The sequence below is a fragment of the Protopterus annectens genome, chromosome 5.part0 (genome assembly GCF_019279795.1).
Source record: "Protopterus annectens isolate FY-2018-M chromosome 5.part0, PAN1.0, whole genome shotgun sequence".
NCBI lineage: Eukaryota > Metazoa > Chordata > Ceratodontiformes > Protopteridae > Protopterus > Protopterus annectens.
The window spans coordinates 1,607,837,860-1,607,859,834 of record NC_056735.1 but is presented as its reverse complement, the minus strand read 5'-3'; positions in this window follow the sequence as shown (position 1 = coordinate 1,607,859,834).

Sequence of the window (21,975 nt, the reverse complement as noted above, 5' to 3'; positions counted from 1 at the left end):
CAGCTATTAATAAGGCCCTTGTCCAATTATGACTGTTCAATATTATTATCCAAATGGTAAGTGTGACTGAACAGCAAAGCTTATTGGTGTGACTTGGACAGTATCACTATATACATGTAATGTACTCTAGAGCTTAAATTATCTCTACACAAAACAGCTACAGTTGAAAGGTTTAAAAATATTTAATAATAGTAAAAACACAAGACAATACTTCTTACTACACAGTGCTAGTCAAGAGTTCAAAGATCACAGAGAAAAATTTAAAATAATACAGTAGAAAAGTTCTGACTTCAATGCAGAAAAAAACTAATCTAACCTTTCTATTTCCTAGCTATATCTAAGAGAAAACACAGTTCTAAAATAAACTTACATATAGAACATAGGCAGAGTGCTGGTGATGTTGGATGTTCTCAAGACAAATGAAAAATGCTCTAAGTCTCCCTGTCCTTAAATTGATAACACAGTACCACTGACTCATTTCAGATTACATAATTTTCTGTTTCACAGGCTAACGTAAGCTCAGAGTGTAATAGCCCTTTTGATCTTGCATCTGGTCAGGAAACTATAGCAATAAAAGACATTATACATGCAAATTCTAGCAATTAACTCTAGTCTCAAAACAAAAGCAAGAATTCCTTCATCCAGACATCTCGGCTCTGGGTTTTGTGATCAAACAATTATACAATGCTTGACTTATCAGCTTTCCTACAGCAGAGTGCACTGTTGTTACATTTTTGCAGTTCCACATTTAACACCATTTTCTTCCATTTAAGAGAACAAGCCTGTGGCTTATATTAATATTTATAAATGACAGAATTGTCTACAAAATTCTATCTGGTTAGGCTGGCAGCCTTCACGTATCTTCACAATGGTCAGTCAGGGGACATAGTTATGACTTGGCTAAGCTTACAAAGGTTATAGGGCCATTAGTCTACTAACCTTCTATTAACCTATAATTAGATTACCTGATGACAAGTTATTAAATTAAAAGTTAACAGAAAGTGAGAGATGGTCAAAAAATGTTAACGTTTACTCAATAATTAAATAAAAGCTAGAAAAGATATTTCAAAGATATGCATTAGTTTATTTGAAAATATATTCAGTGAAAGTCCTAGGCCAGATTCAGAAAAAAAAGGTGTGCAGTTGTGTAAAGAACCTACTGCAGGTAGGTCAGTTTACACAGTCATGGAAAAATGATTCAGAGACAACTGTAGCTGCAATGAGACCTTACAATCAGCTAATTTGCATGTTTTTGAATTGCTGTTTTGTACCGTGGGTGCTAAAAGCACATTAGAGTGGTTGCATCCTCTGATTGCCCATGCATTACATTGGCACAGGCACCATTACTCTTAATTTTCCATATATTTACTGAACATCAACCATGCTGCCTTGTATACTGGCTATGTTTCTCATAGCATTTTTACCTTTTAGTAAATCAAGGAGGCTTACAGTCTGTCATTAATGGCTGATGTTAGTGTTTCAGTTTTTATTGATCATAAGTTGAATGTTGATGCAAACCCTGTTGTTCTATTGACTTTTTATGTGAATTAAAGTAATATTTAAGACTTAGTCTATATTTTTCCAATATTTTTCCATTTCTTTTGACTTTGTCTGAAAATCCTGAGCAAGCATATTGAGAGCTATGACCAGTGCCCCACATATGCATGTGCAGAAAAACACACACACACACACACACACACACACACACACACACACACACACACACACACACACACACACACACACACACACACACACACACGCACACACACACACACACACACACACACACACACACACACACACACACACACACACACACACACACACACACACACACACACACACACACACACACACACACACACACACACACACACACACACAGAGTCATCCACGTCTATACCAATGATGACATGCACACATACTGCCACAGACATAAACACACTCATACATACCCACAACTACCAGAGCACATGACTAATTAGCATTAGGCACTTCACTGGATTGTCTCATTATCTTACAGTATGGCTGGAAGGACCCTCTACAAAAGTTATTCTTCCAACCGTGGAAAATCACTGTGTCAGAATAATCACTGAATTGGAAAGGGTTACTACGTGATGATGGCTGCTCATAGTAACTCCTTCTGACGTCTGCCCACTTTATTAAAAGACCATAGTCACAATATCTAAAAAAAGATAGGTAGAAAGATATGGAGAAGAAAAGACAAGAAACTAACTAAGAAACATTAAGTATTCCAGTTACTATGTAAGAAGATCAATGTTAACAAATAGTAAATAATATTTAACAGTTATCCAAAATAGGAAATATTGAAAATATATATGTGATATTAAATTTAGATATACAACAGCAATGTATTGGTAAAGAATTCAAGAGACTGAATATTGCCTCTCCATGTCTAAATAATAAAACAGCAAAATAAGACATCCAGCATATAATGCTAAACTGTAAACTATACCGGGAAGTCAGACTTGCCTTATTCTCAAAGATTCTAGAACAGGGCTGTGAACATTTTCTTGAAAGCAATAAGGAAGAACTTTGTGAAGTAATTTTTAACACAAAAAAACTATTACATTACAGGTGGGGGTGTATCCATATTAATCAAGGATACCCACACCTCCAGGTTAGTGGCACAGCACAATGCCTCAGAGATCATCCATGTGCAACTATCAATGGGCAAAACTGCAATTCAAATTGTAGCTTGCTAAAGATCACTCACCATGACCCAGAACCCCCATTCCGTGTGTCTAGAGACACTGGAAAATATGAAGGTCCTACCAAACACCCTAATATTGGGTGATTTCAATTATCCAAACATTAACTGGGAGAACTACTCAAGTACTAACTCCCTTGCCCAACACTTCCTAGAATTTATAAACTCGAACGCCCTGGATCAACTGGTCAACATCCCCACCAGAGGTGACAACATATTGGACCTGGTCATTGCCAACATGGGCGGCCGGTGTTCTACACCGGAGGTCAAACCCTCGCTGTTTAGATCAGACCATAGACTTATCACTCTGGATACCTGCATTCCATCCCCACCCCCTATCAAGCAAACCACCGTGAAAAACTTTTCAAAAGCAAACTTCAAGTTACTTAAGACCTCAGAGGTACAGACAAACACAGGAGGACTATGGCTGATCAAGTTCGCAGATGACTGTAAACTGGGGCCATAATTGACTCTCCAGCTGATACAGACATCCTCCAGAAGGGTCTCACTGAGACGGATACCTGGTGTCAAAATCATGGCCTCAAGCTAGATGCCAAAAAGTGCATAGTCATCCCCTTTGGAAAAACAAAGTACCCATGAACTAGCACATACGTTGTAGTCCCCTAAATACAGAAAATGTAATAAGGGATCTGGGGACCCAAGCAGATAGTGATCTCTCCTTTGATAATCATATTGCCAAGGTGGTTAGAAAATCCTTCTATGTGGCCCACCTAATCACAAAAGGGTTCGCATCTAGAACAAAGGAGGTTATTTTGCCCTTTACTCATCACTCATCAGACCCATCATAGAGTACAATGCCCCATTTGGGATGTACCTTACAAGACAACTGCAACAGCTGGAAAGACCACAGAAGTACCTCACCAAGAGGATTACTGGCCTCAAACATATGCCCTATGCAGCCCAACTGAAGAAACTCCAGCTGTACTCGGTTGCATACCGCTTACTCAGAGGTGATCTCTGCCTGACATACAAGGCCATGCCCAACCCAGAATTGATGGACATGCTCCACCTAAAAAAAAAAAAGAAATCCCCAAGAGCCACACGCTCTAGGGATCTAAACCTCACCACAACGATAAATAGGACGTGCTGGAGGGATAGATTCCTGTACCAGAGACACCCATGCTTTGGAACAGGATTCCAATCTACATTAGGCAAAGCCCCTCACTAACACTCTTCAAGAGAAACCTCAACGAGTGGATGGGAAACAGAAAATTTACCCCGGGGATCACTGCAGTGGCTCTGCTAGACAGAGGCACAGGGAGCTAATGGCTCTGCTGGACCAAGGCACAGGGAACTAATTTAAAGGGGCAGCGAAAGCCAACACATTCTGGCTAGGCTTATAGATGCCCTCAGGCAGATAGTCTAGTGCTTACCTATGAACCTATGATAACAGAAAAAAATAGGGTACTATGTAAAATTCATAAATCTAAGCAGACTGTGCATACATTAGGAAGAGTTATAGAATGGCCTGGTAGAACAAAGCTTATATTTGGAAATTTATTCAAAATAGCCAGAAAAATAGTTTAACATCAGCGAGATGATATAATATTTTGTCATTGTTTAACAACTTGCACTAGTAATTAAAAACAGAGAGTTAAATGGTGATGTTGTTTTGTGAAAACGGTGACATAATACAGAAGAGTTTATTGTATGAATATGTGAAATACAGCCAGTCATACATTTTAATATTTATTTATTTTATTTTACCTTTGTTTACCGCTATGGTCCGACTGGGACAGAACCCCTTTTCAGCAGATGCCCAGAAAGAAAAGTTAACACAAAACTTGTAACAGAACAATAACAAAAATCAAACCGTAATCAAAAAGAACATGATATACAACACTAGCTAAACTGCATTGAAACAGAAACATTACATAATATAAGTTATGTGTACACAAAAAACATAAGGTTAGATAGGAAGTTAAGTTAGCATAGAGATTCACTTAAACATGGAGAGCACAGTTAATAATACAATTTTAATTGTTGATAAATGATAATTATAAATATTTTTACTGATGTAAATGATTGTACTTGTAAGGAACTATGATTATAAGAATAAATACAGTGACTTTAATTAACATGTTGGACAGTACTGCCAGATGCCTATTACCTCTCCAATATTAGTGGAATAACAAAAACTTGATATACTGCTCCAGAGCCAGGATGGAATACTGCACGGCTGCTTAACTATTGGATGAAATCTGCTTCCCAGCACCCTGGCATACATTTTTTTCAATGGACTCTGAGTAGTAAGATTCTTCTGTAATTGAAAAATACCATCCTGTCCCCCTTTTGAAACTTATTGGCACAAGTATTCTGGCTTGTCAGTTCAGAGGTACTCTGCCAACCTTGCACACAACATTAATAAAGCATTCAGTATTTCTGACCTCATTTCATCCACTTCAGCCTTGACACAGATGGACAATGTACGTATAATGGTAAACTTGTTAGATACACATCCAAAGCAGTTAATTTCTATGACAGAATACCTATTTTTGTGATGACAAAGAACTAGCAACAAAGAAAATAATTAATAAGACATGAAGATTCTTAAATATGCAGATGTTCCTGGCTAAAACTGTAAGTGCATGTCTAAAACTGTAATTTTAATTTCTGCATGAAGCACTTGGTAATTGTATATGTACTAGGATATGAAATGTAATTGTTATGAGATCTTAGAAAAGTACCATAGCATACCTGCAAATGCAAAGTCGTAACACAGACTTGTAGGCTCCATAAAACAGCACTTATTTTAATTTAAATGATGTCACATTTCCTGTAATTTACATCTGCTTCTACCAGGAATTATCACAGAATTGTTATAAATGCCTGATGTAATCCTGGATTTTCATTCTATAGCTCCTCATACCTTTTCAGTGGCAGTTTTGCAATATTGTAGTAATAAATGTATCAGAGACTAAACATCTTCTGCATTTTGTCAGTTTACTGTGTTGACATGATACACTATAAAAGTAGTAGGTATGCATTTACCAGAATCACGAGTGCTTTAATCAGTGCTGGATGCAATAACTACGTGCTTTTCATTTGCAATTTAGAAATGATCTTCTCTTGACAAAGGTTATAGTTTATTATCTATAAAAAGTCTGAAGCATATGACAAAAAGACATTGTTAAATGAATAACAATATCCCCTGAGAGAAATAGCCCAAGCAGTGGAAAGTTTTCATACCTCAACAAGTATGAATGATAATTAGACACTTACGCAAGAGCTGGACATAGCAATCTTCAAAATCACAGAAGTACTTGTTTTCTTTATTTCACAACTAAATTTCTTTTACATATGCTACCTTGAAAACTGAAATGTAGTAATCACAAAGGATACTCAAGTTATAAAACAGTAATTGTGGTTCAGGGACTAAGCAGAAAGTGATAAATTAAATAAAAATGCAATGCTATATATACAAGTGCGACTGAGATAGCCATTCATCAGACAAAAAGAAACCGGTACAACTGATTGAAAATCAGCTCATCGCACATTTCAGACTTTTTTCTGTGCAAAATCGTGTACAGCCAGTAGTGGAGAATTTGCCCTTTACCATTTGGAGTATGATCTCGAAATTAGAATATATAATTAGCTGGGTGTTAATTACTTTTTTTTATGTGTTAAAGATCAAGTTTCGTTTACATAATAAAGTATCATATACTTATACAGACAGATATAAAGTACTTAAAACATCTTTCAGCTTAGCTGCCTTTATATAACATCCCTCACCCTTGTTCAAATAAACTATTATACCAGTTATGAATTTAGATTTAGTAGGCAAAGTCCTGTTGCTTGATCAGGGTACAGAACTAGAGAATACGTGATTGAACTGGTGAGTGATAATTCAGTATCTAATTAGTACAATAACTAAAACAGTACTTTTGAGAAAATAGGCTTGTGTCCTAGATGGCCCACTTACTTGTTTAGTGTTTTGCTCCTGGTCAGTCACCAAGACTTTGCCTAGTAAGTTCCAAACTGATGCAGCAGACAATTTGACACAGGGCTGATTGGCACATTGTAGTAATGTTGATTTTCACTTTTTGCTAGTTAGATAGTATTGCATTGGCAAAGTTAATGTGTTCTAATAGTGAGGAGGAGTTATGTATTGATGCACTTGCTCTGCTGTCATTTGTATGTTGTGCATATCATGTATGCAAAGTGAGAGGTGATACTTCAGCAGACTGGCCAGGTGTGAGAAGCTTTATTATAATAATGGTGCAGCAGCTGGAATTGTGAGACATGGAACTTAGGTTCAAGTCCTAATCAAAGCATACACATTTTTATTACTATGTTCCTAGACCTTTGACAAGCCTTTCCCTACTAAGTTCCTAACTGGCATACAGTTTGACCATTGTTGATGGGAGTGATGTAATTCACTCTCCTTTCTCTCTTAGTCTAGTTACATAAAGAAAGATTCATAAATTTTTTTACTTAGTTGTTCCATTCAACTTGTCAGATTATTCTGCCTTCCCTGGCTTCTCATGCATTTTTGATAACTTGATGCTTTCCTTCCTTAGGAGGGTCTCACCTGAGGAGGAAGTCCATAGGCCCACTGATAGCAGGAGATAATTTGTCCATCTTAGTGGCCATTTACATGCATTTAGCATTCTACTTCTCCTCCATCCCTGTCTGCTCCCTTTCCATTTCTAGACATGACCAATTCCTTCTTGAATGCTTCTATGAATTTCCACCCCAAAAATAAGTCTACTAATTGATTCCATAGCTCTACAATCTCTCGGCGAAGAAATGCTTTCAGAGCTGCAGGGAGTAGTTAGTCCCTGCAGACGTTTGCCTCTACCCCCTCCTTCCCCTTTTGTTCTTCTTGCTCAGAATGACACCTTTACATGTCTCTGACATGATCTCATACACCAGATTATATTTCTTTTGTCTCACCCGGTCTCTAGAGAGAGGAACTCTAGCTCTTGAAGTCTCTAATCATATCCCTTTCTCTCAGTCCCATGGATCTGTTTTGTGACTCCTCTCTAGAGTCCTTCCATTAACCTCAGGTCCCTTCCCTATCCTTGTATGACCTCCAGAACTGCAAATACTATTCAAGATGTAAGTGATATGGTCGCTCCAGGTGGTAGACATTACTTCCAAGCTTCAAGTGTATCTCCTCTAAGCATACACCCAGTACTCTTTTTATGGCTGCAGTGGTCTCATCCATATGAAACCAATATCCCTAGATTATTGTTAAGCATTTCTATCACTTTCTCGCCTCCCAGCTGATATTTAGTACTAAATTATTATCTCCACGTCGTATTTTCCATTTATTTACAATGATTCTCAACTGTCACTTTTCCAACCACTTAATAAACTTTTCCAAATCCTTCCCTGGACTGTTCCAATATCATGCACAATTTCACTCTCTCTGTCTCTGTCTCTCTCTCTCTTTCAATCTCTAGAGAGAAGAGTTGTAGCTTGTGTACTGCATGGTTGTATTCCTTTCCTTTTTGATGACTTTCTTCAGGATTCATTCTAACATCTTGATGCTTGTGTCCTTGTATGACCCCAGAATAGCATACAGTGTACAAGGTGTAGTCTGACTGGGACCTTGTAGAGTGGAGGCATTACCTCATTGCTTTTAGAGTCTTCTGAATGCATGCACTTCAACAATCTGTATGCTTCTTCCACTGCCACTGATCTCTGATCCTTGTGGCCCTGTCAACATGGGATCAACATTCTCATCTGCTTCATGTTTAGTTACCATTATTTCCACTGCCCCAAACAGCCATGCCATGCCAGAGTTGTTGCACCAACGTGCAGTGCATTTGTTTGCAATGAATATCAACTACCATTTTTCTGACTCCTCAGTCAGAAAACTGCTCATCTAGGTTTTGAGCCATCATCTATTCTTTTTCTATTATGTTTTGTATTTTTTTACCTTCATTATGCTTTTTTAATGGCACTCTCTCTTTCTCTCTCTCTCTCCACACACACACACACACACACACACACACACACACACACACACACACACACACACACACACACACACACACACACACACACACAAACACACACACACATACACACATGCACACAGTTCTGCTTCTATGATACTCCCCTCCCCAAGCATTCTGATTATAAAAACATACCATTTTAACTCAACATTAAGCATCACTGTCTCTTCTAATCTAAAATCAAATGTAATCTAAGATTATTATACCCATTATTTTTAAATATGATTTCTGGTCATTATGGTTATTTAATTATAATATTTTTTCTGCATCAAACTTAAAACAGATTATATGTACAGATTACTCAATTGTAAGATGACAATATTATAAATAATAAACAATATATGTACCCCTGGCGCACTGATGTCAGGGATGAGGCGACTGCAACCGACGTCGGACCAAGACTTTGGAAATCCAGCAGACTGTGGGACCGCCTGACGACAGGATAACCCAAGTGTAATGACTGCAGCAGGGTACCACAATGAACATCTGTTACAGCTTGGTGATCTGGTTTGACAGGCAGCTTTGGAAAGATAATTTAAATAAAAGGTGGAGCCTTCTGAATATGCATTAGATCAAATTTCACTGTAACAATACATAGCTATACAAGCTAGCATAACAGAAGAAAGGTTAATATCATGTTACATGAAATATGAAAGCTTATAACTGAAACAGAAGAAAGTCTATATTGTTTGAAGGTATTATTTGATGCTAATAAATACAAATATAATATTTAAAGCTTTATTTTTATGGCAAAATATATAAGTATAGAACATATTGATAAAAGACACGAGATTCCAATGAAATTGTGGGGGATTTAACTTTGTAATAGTAAATCATAGTCTGTGTTGATCTTTAATAATTTATTTGATATATACAGTTAGGAAATGTTTTTTCTTAATATATAGGTCTAAAAATGAAACAATTGTTCTACTTATTTGTAGTAATAAAGACTTATAGGATACAACTATACTTTTAGATAATTTTTATTAGAGTTGTATATATTTGTGCTAGAGTTGTTTGGGGGTACCTTTCTTCTCATTCTTTGTCAGAATATTGGATGGGTTGGTTTGTTTGGATGGTTAGACTATTCACATGGAGTGTTAGACTCCATGAGAGGTAGGAGGGGTTTTAAAAGTAATTGTTTTATGATAATCTTATTTATTGTCTTTTTACAAATGTCCACAAATGTAATGATTTTGTTCCTAGATATACTCTCAGAATGTACTGTTTGTATGTGCATTAATAAGCAGTTCTTTATAAATAGATCATCATTATCTATGATAAATAAGTATATATTTTTTATCAACAGAGCAAATGACATTTATTAACTATATTTCTATAAATGTGAATGGAGTAAACAATGGAAGCAAGAGAGGCAATTTAAATAGATATCTGAAGCTGTTTAATTCACATGTTATCTTTCTACAGGAAATACACTTATTTGCAGAAGATATAAACAGATTTAATACTAAGAGTTACACTATACTATCGAGTTCAGAACATAATCTGAAAAAAGGGAGTAGCTATTTTATGGAAGAATTCTTTACCTATGCCTGAAGTTATGGGAACATATTAAGATGATAAAGGTATGTTTTGTTCTGCTACTATAAAATACAATAAGACGATATTAACTCTTGTAAATGTGTACTGGATTCCAGGAATAGGAGTCAAGACAGTTCATCAACATTTAGAGCAAGTAATTCTATATGCAAAAGGCAGAATCATTTTGGTATGAGACTTTAACTGTATATTATCACCAAGTGATACTAATAAAAATAGTAAAAGGAAAATTCATCTGTCTGCAATAAAGTTAATGAAATGTACTGAATTATTTCATCTAAGAGATATAAAAGAATTTTCAGACCCATAATTATTAATCTTTACACATTATTCTCAAAGGCATGGGAACACAATCCAGAATAGATAGAGTTTATATCTCCAATGAATTAATAGATAAGCTGGGTAAAGTTAAGACTGTAATTTGCCCATACCAGCATATATAACAGATTTACAAGAATTTAAAGACTATTTTCTTAAAGAAATTTCCTCTTTTATAGAAATTAACAATTCATTGGATACTTCAGAAAGCTATATATGAGATGTTCTAAAAGCATATCTGTTTCATAAAATCACTAGTTGGCTATCAAATAAAAAAGCAACGGGACAAGGAATTGCATGAAATATAGGGAAAACTTGATATGTTGAAGTTAGAAAACCAGAAGAAAAAAATAATAACACAGAAGAGATCAATAAGCTAAATGACAAACACTTGGAAATTCTAAATCATAAAACCAAAATCAATCTTGAGAAGTATAATATAATTAACTTTCTAACGACCCAAAGTCTATGCTCAATCTAGCCACCAAAACAAAATTACTCAGTAAATCCAGTCACATAAAAGAAATCTATTCACATAGAAAGAAAATAAAAGTAACAGAAATAGAAAATATTCTAAAGGAATTCAGAGATTATTACAATGAAATTAATGAAAATAATATACTAATAGATCCAGACGAAACAATCAAAACATTTATTAGAAAATATATAAAAACTAGACTATCAAATGACCAAATTAAATTAATTGACAAACCAATTTCTATGTCTGAACTTTAAACCCAAATTTCTAAATTGACGCCTAATAAAGCACCAGGTAATGATGAAATTATATCTGAACTTTACAAGCTGTTACCTATAGAAGCTCTACACATATTGCATAAGTATTTTTTTCTATAGTTAAAGACTTTACTAACATTCTCCCTTCTTGGAAACATACTCTTATCTCTCCAATTTAAAAAAAAAGCAACAAGGATCCTACTCAATGGTCTTCATACAGACCCATTTCACTTCTAAATGTAGATTATAAACTATTCATAGCAATTCATGCTAATAGACTAAACCACATTCTACCATCTATGATTGCTGAAGATCAAATTGGGTTTATTTTAAATCAAAACACCTATGATAATATTAAAAGAATAATTACAATAATCAAATATGCAAATAACATGAATGAGAACTTAACATTAATGAGTCTTGATATAAATAGTGCTTTTGACTTGATCAACTGGAAATATATTTTACTAGTTCTAGAAGAATGCAAATTTTCTTTTAACTTTGCACATCTTATAAATCTTCTCTATACATATTGCTTTGCATATGACAAAATAGGTACTCTCACATCTGATTCTATACAAATATTAAAAGGAACAAGGATTCCTCTTTCACCCTAGTTATGGAACCTTTTGCTAATTTTATTAGAACAAATACAGATATAAAAGGTATTAAAATAAGGCAGAATTCAAGTTCTAAAATTCAGTTGTTTTGACATTAAGTGATAAAAATGAATTTATATCTGCATTTTTTTTATTAATGGAACTATTTCAAAGAAAATCTGGTTTAACATTTAATGATAACAAAATAAAAAAATACCAACATAAATACAAATAAAATCCCAAATAAGTCCCTTAAATATATTAATAAAGAAAAGAAAATGAACTACTTGGGAATATCCATAATGGATAATATTAAAGATATAGCAAATTATAATTATACTAATTCTATAAATAAGATACTCTAATATACAAATGGAATAAAATTGTCTTTTCAATGGAAGAAATACTCTCTATCATCAAAATGATTATCTTGCCAACAATCTGACATATTATTCAATCATTAACATTACTGTCTATGAAAAATATGTATTAAAGAATTTAACACTTTAATTTTGAAATTTCTTTGGTTCCCTGGCAAACCAAGAATTGCATTAAATCATCATATAACATACCAAGAAGTAGAGAGAATAGCACTACAAGACATAGAATTATATTAATTATCATCAGTTATGAAAACAATATGTCTTTGGATCAACAACACTTAGCTAGATAGAAAGAATTTTTAGGAAACCTTTTTATGCATTCTAACTATAATATATATATATATACTAATAATTATCTTATATTAAACAACAGTTTATTTTAATTATTACATGATTATATTATAGGGAAAAGTTAACAAACAAGTGATTCTTACTTCATATCGGCTACATTAAATACTTTTATTAGAAATTTTATATATAGAAATCTGGCTAATAAAGCATTGATTTTCTTTATGTTTTGTATGGCATATACTCAAAGTAACATATCTACTTCACATTTAGAAACAGTGATTGTCTTTAAAGAGAAGAATCTCTTGTACTGGTTTCAGTTAATGAAAGATGAAAAGTTTCACTCAGTAGATTACATTAGGAGTAAATATGATTTGGATAAAGATATGTGGTTAGATATACAATCTTGTAGACTATATATATAAAGGAAAATTAAGTCAATGAAAGGGATCATTTCCCAAAATTGATCGAGTATATCATATTTTTATTACAACAAAATTCCCTGGGACATGGTCTCTTGTCCAAATTGTATAAAGTGGTAAAGAGGGAAACTAAGACATGTAATGATACACACAGGAACTATCTATTTTACCAAATAATAGACTACCAAGTGAAGAAGACAAAAAAGTATTTCTATTATCATTTAAACATAATACTTCATCTCTTAGATGGCATTTGTTTATGTGGAAGTTTTTACATGGGTCCTTCTTCACCCCTTATGCAATTGATCTACAAGAAAAAGCAACTGGGTTGGAGATGCAAGAAAGAAATTAAAGCAGATTGTCAGTACATGTTCTTTAATTGTACTGTCTTGATTCCTTTTTTGAATAATATTGATTTTTTTACAGGTAGTTTTTGGAGATACATTCATTTTATCTAACTCAATTATTTTTAATGCACCTATTCCCACTTCTATTAAAAGAATAAAATATAACATATTGTGGACTGTATTGACCAGCTCCAGCAAAGTGATCACACAAAACTGCAAAAATGAATTTATTCCCTCATTTAAAGATCTTTTAAGTTTAGCAACCAAATTTCTCATCTAGAAAGTATTACAATCAAATTGAGAATGAACAGAATTACCTCTTGCCTCAGTGCATGGACAAAATTTAAAGAACTACTTGACACGCAAAAAAAAAAAACATTCTGGAATTGAAAAGACATGCAACAACAGGAATGACTAAAATGACTAAAAGGTTGATGGACATTTTTGTAAATAGTTATTTTCTTTGTTTCTGTATTTATAAGATTAGGCTGTTTTGTTTACTTACTTTTAAATATGTATATGCATTTCTGATTACAATTTTTGAAGTGATTATATTTTATGAAAATGTAATAAATACATTTAAAAAGGTTTTCCTGACAATAATAGATATCTGTGCAGTAAACTAGGTGCTTGGCCCAAAACATGTGAAATCTGTCTTAGTGAGAGGATGACTATATCCTCAGAGTTTCATTTATATAAATAATACAAAAGTTCAATTTTCTTTTTTAAAACCAGAAAAAGGCGTATGACAGATGCTGCTTAAGTTACCATGCCATGATGCTATTTGTTCACCAATGTCAGGAGTTTGAAGAACAAAACTGTTTTATGGAACCATGAGTTAAAAGCTAGTAAAGGTGACATAGGATTATTCAGAGGAACACAGCTGAAGGAAGGTGACTGGGTTAGCATTCATGATGGGTATAATACACTTAAGTATTGTAGAAAAAGTGTCAGAAAAAATATGTCTTAACAAGAAAGAGTATACCAGTACCACTTGCATTTCTGTTTGACAAACTGAACAACAAAAATGATTATTTTGTGAAAAGTATTAAAATTAAAACATGGCAAGTTCAGATCTGCTCTAATGGTTCTTTAAACATCTCCATATTATTCTGTAAGAGACACAAAAATATGAAAACAATTTAAATTATACTATCAATGGAAGATTTTAGTAAGCAATGAAGAGATGTCATTAATTAAATCTTTTCTGAAAGGAAACTTTATAAAATTTCTTTAGCAATAAGAATCTAGTTTTTTTTTTAAAGATTAAATGGATTTTAATTGGAAAGCAGTGTTTTTAGGCAGTTAGGAAGTGGTTATTAGGCTGTATGACATCATTAGATACTTATCAAGTCTATAGGAATTTTAGGGTAGTGTAGAAGATACATCTATATTACGTAACTGAAAAATATCAAACACTGAAAAGCTAAAACACTAAATATCGAAGACATGGAACAGCATTTTTTTTCCTCAGGGGAAAAAAATGGTGCTCTACAAAAAAAAAAAAAAATTCCAAACACAAAATAAAGTGTGGGGGGGCTTTGATCACCACACCACCCCTACTTAAATATACCAACTCCGATATCACACCACAGTGGAGCAAATGGCAAAGTCCCAAAAATGGCCCAGTGATTTTTTCCCCTGGGAGAAAATTGCTGTTCCGTGTCTTTGATATTTAGTGGTTTCACCTTTCAGTGTTCAATAAAAGAGCATTTGCTCTTTTTACCTTTTGACCATGTAATATAGACCCTAGAAGACCAGACTTCATAATCAACACCATCAGTCCCTGATTAAATGCTGGAAATGCAGATTCTAGTGTCATGAAAAAGTGGCTTCTGAGACCTACAATTTTATTAATAATAAACACCTGTAATTTAAAATCACACATATTGAAGTCAGAGGTAATATATGAAATATAGCATGCAGGCTTTTCTCATCTACAGAATGACTAGATAGATAATAAAGTTTATATAAACAATGCAAAATCATCCACTTACCTAGGATTAAAATAATATTTAAATCATTACAGAAATGTATTAAAAGACAGGTTACAAAAACAAATGTAACATTTAAAATGGCACATACTACTGAAATCAGAATTAAAAAGAGGACTTTGTATGATTACATTAGACATGCTAGGAGAAGGCATGGTTGACTTGTACTCATTGATAAAGGTAGAAGGGTCTACACTTTTTCTGATATTTTGTTCCTTGTGGTCCAAATGTTAGGCCCAATGGTGCCTCTTCCTACACCCAACAAACCTATTCATTCATCCATCAAAGCAAGAGCAGGACTCCAGTGACCATTCATTACTCAATGGAAAAGTGGTGAAATTTGGGTGACATGAAGCAGTCTAATCTGCTGATCCTGCAGAGTGTCATATCCCCACTCCTGCAGCAGTTTTGTGAGTTCTGGTATGGCTACCTCAGATAAGGCATGTGTTTTTCCTTGATTGCACATTGTCTAGAACAAGTGGCACATCACTTTGCAATGTGGGCATGCCAGGCTATTCACTCTGTGGTAATACAGCTGCATTCTTGCAGATGTCACCATGCAGCAAGTGAAGGTACCTTTCTCTGCCCCCCCAAGATAGGTGAGACACTGTTGGTGGCTCAGTACTATCCTCCTCCAGCCAATCTTTCCATCACCCATACTTCTTGGCAAACATGCTTCATCTCACATGCAATCAGGGCTTTCTCTCTTTCCAACAGGAGACCAGGTCACTATTCCTGATAGTCTGAGATTTTTATCTTTATTATTGTTATTATTATTATTTTTTTTTTTTTGTAAAACAGTGCTGAAATATGAAGTTACAGATCTCAGTCAAGGCACTGTCACTCACCCATAATATTTTATGACAACTATCTCTTATGATCCATCTCTTTACATTAACAAGTTATATATATGAAAAACAACAGATCTTGATGGTATATTAATGAAAGATCTGAAAGACTGAAAAGAGTGGTAACAGTTTAAGATCCTGAGACTCATGAATGGGAATTCCAGTAAAGTGAAACTCAATGTAAAAACGGAGACTTGTCTATACTAGGTCTGAGGTTGTTGTCGCTTAGGTATGGTGATCTTGAAGTTACTATAACTAAGTAGCAGGGATGAAGAGAGTGCACCCACCACATTTAGGGGATGTTTGCTACCCTGTAAAAAGCAGCTTTAAGGGACAACAATAATTGTTGACACTTGTTGATCTGCAGTTTCAGTGTTTTATATCTGCAATTCTAGGGCTCAAAATTCTGGGTTTCAGAATTACAATATGGAGTCAAAGAAGAGCTTATAGGTCCCTCTGTAATAATATTTACTAAGAACTTTATTTGCTAGGAACTTTAGAGAAGACATTCATCTACATGAATGTAAGAAATTAGTCTTTCAACTACTGCATAAGAATAGAAGAGACTGGTGTAATACCAAAAAGTATAGACCTTTCAGCATGTTCAAGCAAAATTATTAAGAATTTAGCATTGATAATTCTGCAGGGGGAATGAAAAGCTGCAAATGCTTGTAATAGTTACCATCATGTATCCTACTATGAGAATTCCACTTCCACAGGTAACCAGCATTATGGCTCAGTGAACAATTTCTGTCTCACAGATCCAGCATCTGTGTTTCATTCCTTGTGTCTGTTCACTGACTACATGTTCTTCCACTCTCTTTGTACATTTTTCCCAGTTACTCTGCTTTCCTTTCAACTCTCAAAACTGCAATTGTTGATTTATTTAAAACTGCCACTATATACTATCTTTTCCTAGTTTATATACTCAGTTAATGAATCTATAAAAACATATTAAAATATCTCCAGTTCACATAGCTTAGTTAACAAATGAATAGATAAATAAAATACATTTAAAGCATCTACAATAACAGTGTTCATGCTAATGATACAGAGTAACACTGTGCCAGGATACTATCATTACACTACACTTTCCAGTGCTTTTGTTAGAGTGACCCAAGTACTTATTAATAAAGTTTGCATTCATGGGTTTTTGCACTCTCTGATAGTTTATGCAAACAGATAGTGAACTGACTCACTGATAGGCAATGGTGCAGTATGCTGGAAGATATAGTGACAGATAGAACCATGTGCACCAGAGAATACCAAAAGGTTCAATTTTAGGATGTTATTTCTTCAAAGTTTATTTCACAGAAGACATAACTGATGACTCCCTGCCATATATTACCTATACTGATGACACCCAGATAGGGATGATTATAGTTCATGACTGTCGTTATAGCTCGTGACTGTGATTTCCTTCAGATATGTGTTCAAGAAAACAAAAACAAACAAAATTCATGTCAATCAGCCACAAACCAAATCATATAGTACAGGACTTGATGACTTGGAAAGATCCTACTAATTATATGGGTCAGAGAACTGTAAGGGACAAAACATTAAAGTTTCAGCCAGATACTGATCTTGTTGGTAATAAATGTTATAAAAATTAGTTGCATGCCTAGAAGTTTAAAATCTGAAAACACTGAGATGATTATGCCTCTGTACTAGAGTATGGAAGTAAGGTTTGTTTGACAGTAGATTGTATATTAAAGGCTGAATGAGTGCAGATAAAATTCCATAATCACTCACAGAGACCAGTGTAGATGGAATATTTTCTTAGAGCTATGGGAGGGTAAAGACTGACCATATCCACTAGTTCAGCACCTACTTGTCCAAATGAAATATTCAAGTCCAATATTCTACTTCATTCTCTGTTACTTATATATCTCTTCTGCAGTACTCTTGGAAGTCAATTCTTGGACCATTTCCCATAGTATGCTATGTCATCTAACCTACCATCTTTGAATTTTACCCTTTATGTTGATAATGTACTTGTATTTACAGGTGGTAAAATTGATATGATATCCAATCATCCATGCAGAATGTTCCTAATAAAAGCTTTGTACAGTTAACAGATTATGACCTTCTAAGTTGATGTCTCAAAAGTTAACTCCATGCTGTTTGGCATGCCATATAAATTAGCTACCACATCTCTTCCTTAGCAGTGTAATGGCTCTTGTGTAATATTATTTCTCAAACACATAGCTAAAAATATAAAACTCTTTCACTAACATCCCCCCAACTTCTTCAATATGTTCCCTTTGGACTTAATAAAGTATCAACACAAGTTAGAACAAACTCTCTACAATCACGCCTCAGTACCAAAGAATGTGTTTTTATGGAAACAAGAGTATGTTGTTCCTATTGTGCAATAAAGAAATACACAAAATACTCTAATCCCATGGAAAACTCACCAAAGGATATATTCATTTATCATGGTATCTGATCCTTTCACTTATCACCAATTAAAGTTATACCAAGACTCTCTCAACCAGATAATGTCTCCTCCTTTTTCTCTACACTGCCATTCACAAATTGTGTTGCAACAATTCTTTCCCTCTTACATCTATCAGATTCCATCCTTTAATATATTCTATAACATATCAGTCTCCTTCTTGTTAGTGATTATCTGTCTCAGAAATAACCTACTCCATACGACTAATATTGGATCAATTTGTTCTAGCATATCTTTTAAGTCATCTGTTGTAAATCGCCTTATAGATATTTTCAATGGTAAATGTTTTGGAAACAAATTCCAATTTTTCATATATGTCTTCATACTCTGTGCTCTCTTCTGTCACTTGATTGTACTGTCCCACTACCTACACTTTTCAGATTTTCTCGCAGAAAATCTATGCCAAATAGAGCCAGCTTTAACTCTACTTCTCATTCTAGCAATTTCTTCTACTTGTATCCCGTGTTATTTGTTACACTGCTAACCTCTTAATACACTCTTATGTTAATTTACAAAAAATTCTACTAATGATAGAATGTTTATTGAGTTGAGTATTGTTAGTCTGTTTACGTCCACACAGTATGTTGTATTGTACATGTAAATTCCATACACTACATATATATTTTATAAAGAGTCTTTATACATTTTCATGTAACTTATAGTGTATTCTTTAATGGTAACTCTTAAGTCCAAATGGTATTTTACATTGTTCTGTCAAGAAGATGCAAAGACATACTCTCACAAAAAAAGTATCTAGGCCAGTTTACTAGCCCAGATTACAAATGAATAAATAAATGAATAAATAAATAAATAAATAAATAAACAAACAAACAAACAAATAAATAAATAAATAAATAAATAACTAAATAAATGCATACATACATACATACATACATAAATAAATAATTGATTATACAAGACTCAGCAAATTAACTCCTGTTCAATTTTCTCAGGTTAACTGTAAATTCACACTCTATGTAACCTTAACTCAGTGAGAACAGAAGAATGATTTTTCATGGTTTTCAGAAAAGGATACAGTGCTTTGGAATTCCTAGTAATATCACCCACCCCACTGGGCAGCAAAAAATCATTCAAATGGGGAAAACTAATCCACCAACCACATTTCTCTTGCCTTTCATATATTGTCCCCTACTCCTCATGTTAACCTTATATAACATGGAGAAAATTCTGTGCTATCAAATTATCTTTTGACAGGAATGCTAATCTATCAGATAAAATCTTTAAGACTGAGTATTTCATCTTATTTCTCTGGGAGGAGAATTGGCTATGCAAAGACATCCAGTAGGTAACAGTGAGGATTGCCATTGATCCTGAGGCTGTAAATTTATCATGTTCATCTTAAAATTCAGTAAGAGCATATCAGTTCAAAAAAGGCAAATCCGAATCTAAACATGATATGGACAGCAGTTTTGGCAAAAACGTATTGAAATCTAACAACTAGGTATTTCAAACTATCTCCTTGTATGTGAATGGTTTAAATTTATGTGGTTGTCATCAGATGAGGCAAAGGGTGGCTAGTATGTGCTTGTTATTTGTGAAGTCACTTCTCTGAGCTATCATAAACAATGTACAGATCATATCCCACCAGTAAACATAATTCTTTGTTACAGTATCCCGGGGATTCATTAACAGTGTGGTCACATCATGGTGAGGAACAGAACTCTTTAGCTTTCTAGCTGTACAAACAGCATTGCTAATCACACATGCATGTGTGTAAGTCAGTGTACATTACAAGGAGCCTCTCATCTTGGATGCAGCAGACTCTTGGTTAGATCATGGTAGTAAGCCACCTCACAGCCACGTCTAAACACAAGAAATAAACAAAAACCCTTGTAGCTGATGCAAGTACACATGTACAATTTAATGTTGATGGAATCAACTGCAGCAAATGCATACATAAAAATATGTAAAATGGTAAACAAGCAACAGAGAAACTAAGCCTGGAGCTGGGGTAAGTAAAAGAATTCCTGGAGGGGTAAACTTACAATTGCCAAGTGAATTGTGTAACAAAACATTAGATGGAAAGGTAGACCATAGAATATCTATGATAATATGACTGAAAATATGACAGTTCTAGGAAAGTAAAACATATACTGACGATGTGGGATATAAAGTAATGCAGTAATTTGATGTGACAACTCGCACCATACCTGACAACAATGGTGTATTATCCACAGATCCATACTATACTGTGAAATTCAACAAAATTCAATAAAAACAAAATATATTCTTTCCCAAGGTGGGTCAGTACAACAATTCAATCAACAAGCCAGTATAGCCACATTGTACTGTTAAGGTATGAAACTGCAGATACAGGGTCATACAATACATACATCTGAAATGTATTAGATATATAGGTGGATTACAAAAATAAAAAATATGTCTTCAAGAGAATCAAACCCAGAACAAAGGGTGGGGCCACTGCAGAAGTCATTGTGTAAGTTGCATATAACACATTAAACATCTGTTCATAAGTAAATGGATCAGTCACAAAAGTCTTTATAGCCTTTAGGATCCTATATTCCCCCATCTCCCCATCTCAAAAGTGGCAGAAGCATCTTCAAAGATAATTATGTTTTACAACGCCAATGTCCCTCATATAATGTACAAACTCATTACAGGAATGTTTACATGCAGGCAAATGTAGCACATGACAGCAGTCAAAGAGAAACACTCATAAATGAAATGGAACCCCTGCCTATGTCACTGATATGCTCTATACCACTCTATCAGCAGGGAATCTCACAGAAGCAGTGGTCTGAAGGTGACCAGAAAATCAGGGGCATGGGATACTTAATAAGAAGGACAAATAGAATGCATATACCTAGTGTTAACCCTGCAATATTTCACAATGCTATTATATATTCATGGACATTATTATGTTAAGCCATAGAAGAAAATGTGCTAAAAAGGTGTGAATAAACAAATAGCAGGTTCATTTTAGATTAGTGTTGAAGATAGTAAAATGAATAGCAGAAAAAAGATATAACAGGAAAGCAGAGCAAAAGCCATCACCTACTGTATCACCACTAAATGAGTTAACTGAGCATGGAAAGTCTCACATGCATGTATTATTATATTTGTATATCACATTATTATCACAAGATAATGACGTGTTAGCATACTACAACATATACCATCATGGATTTGAGTCCCTGCCTACTTAACCAATATTCTATACACTAGCACATTAGCAAGTGACTCCACAGAAAAGGTGATCAAGAGGTTATCAAGAGGTTAAACGTGCTCACATGTTTCCAGGGAATGTTAGAACACTGTGG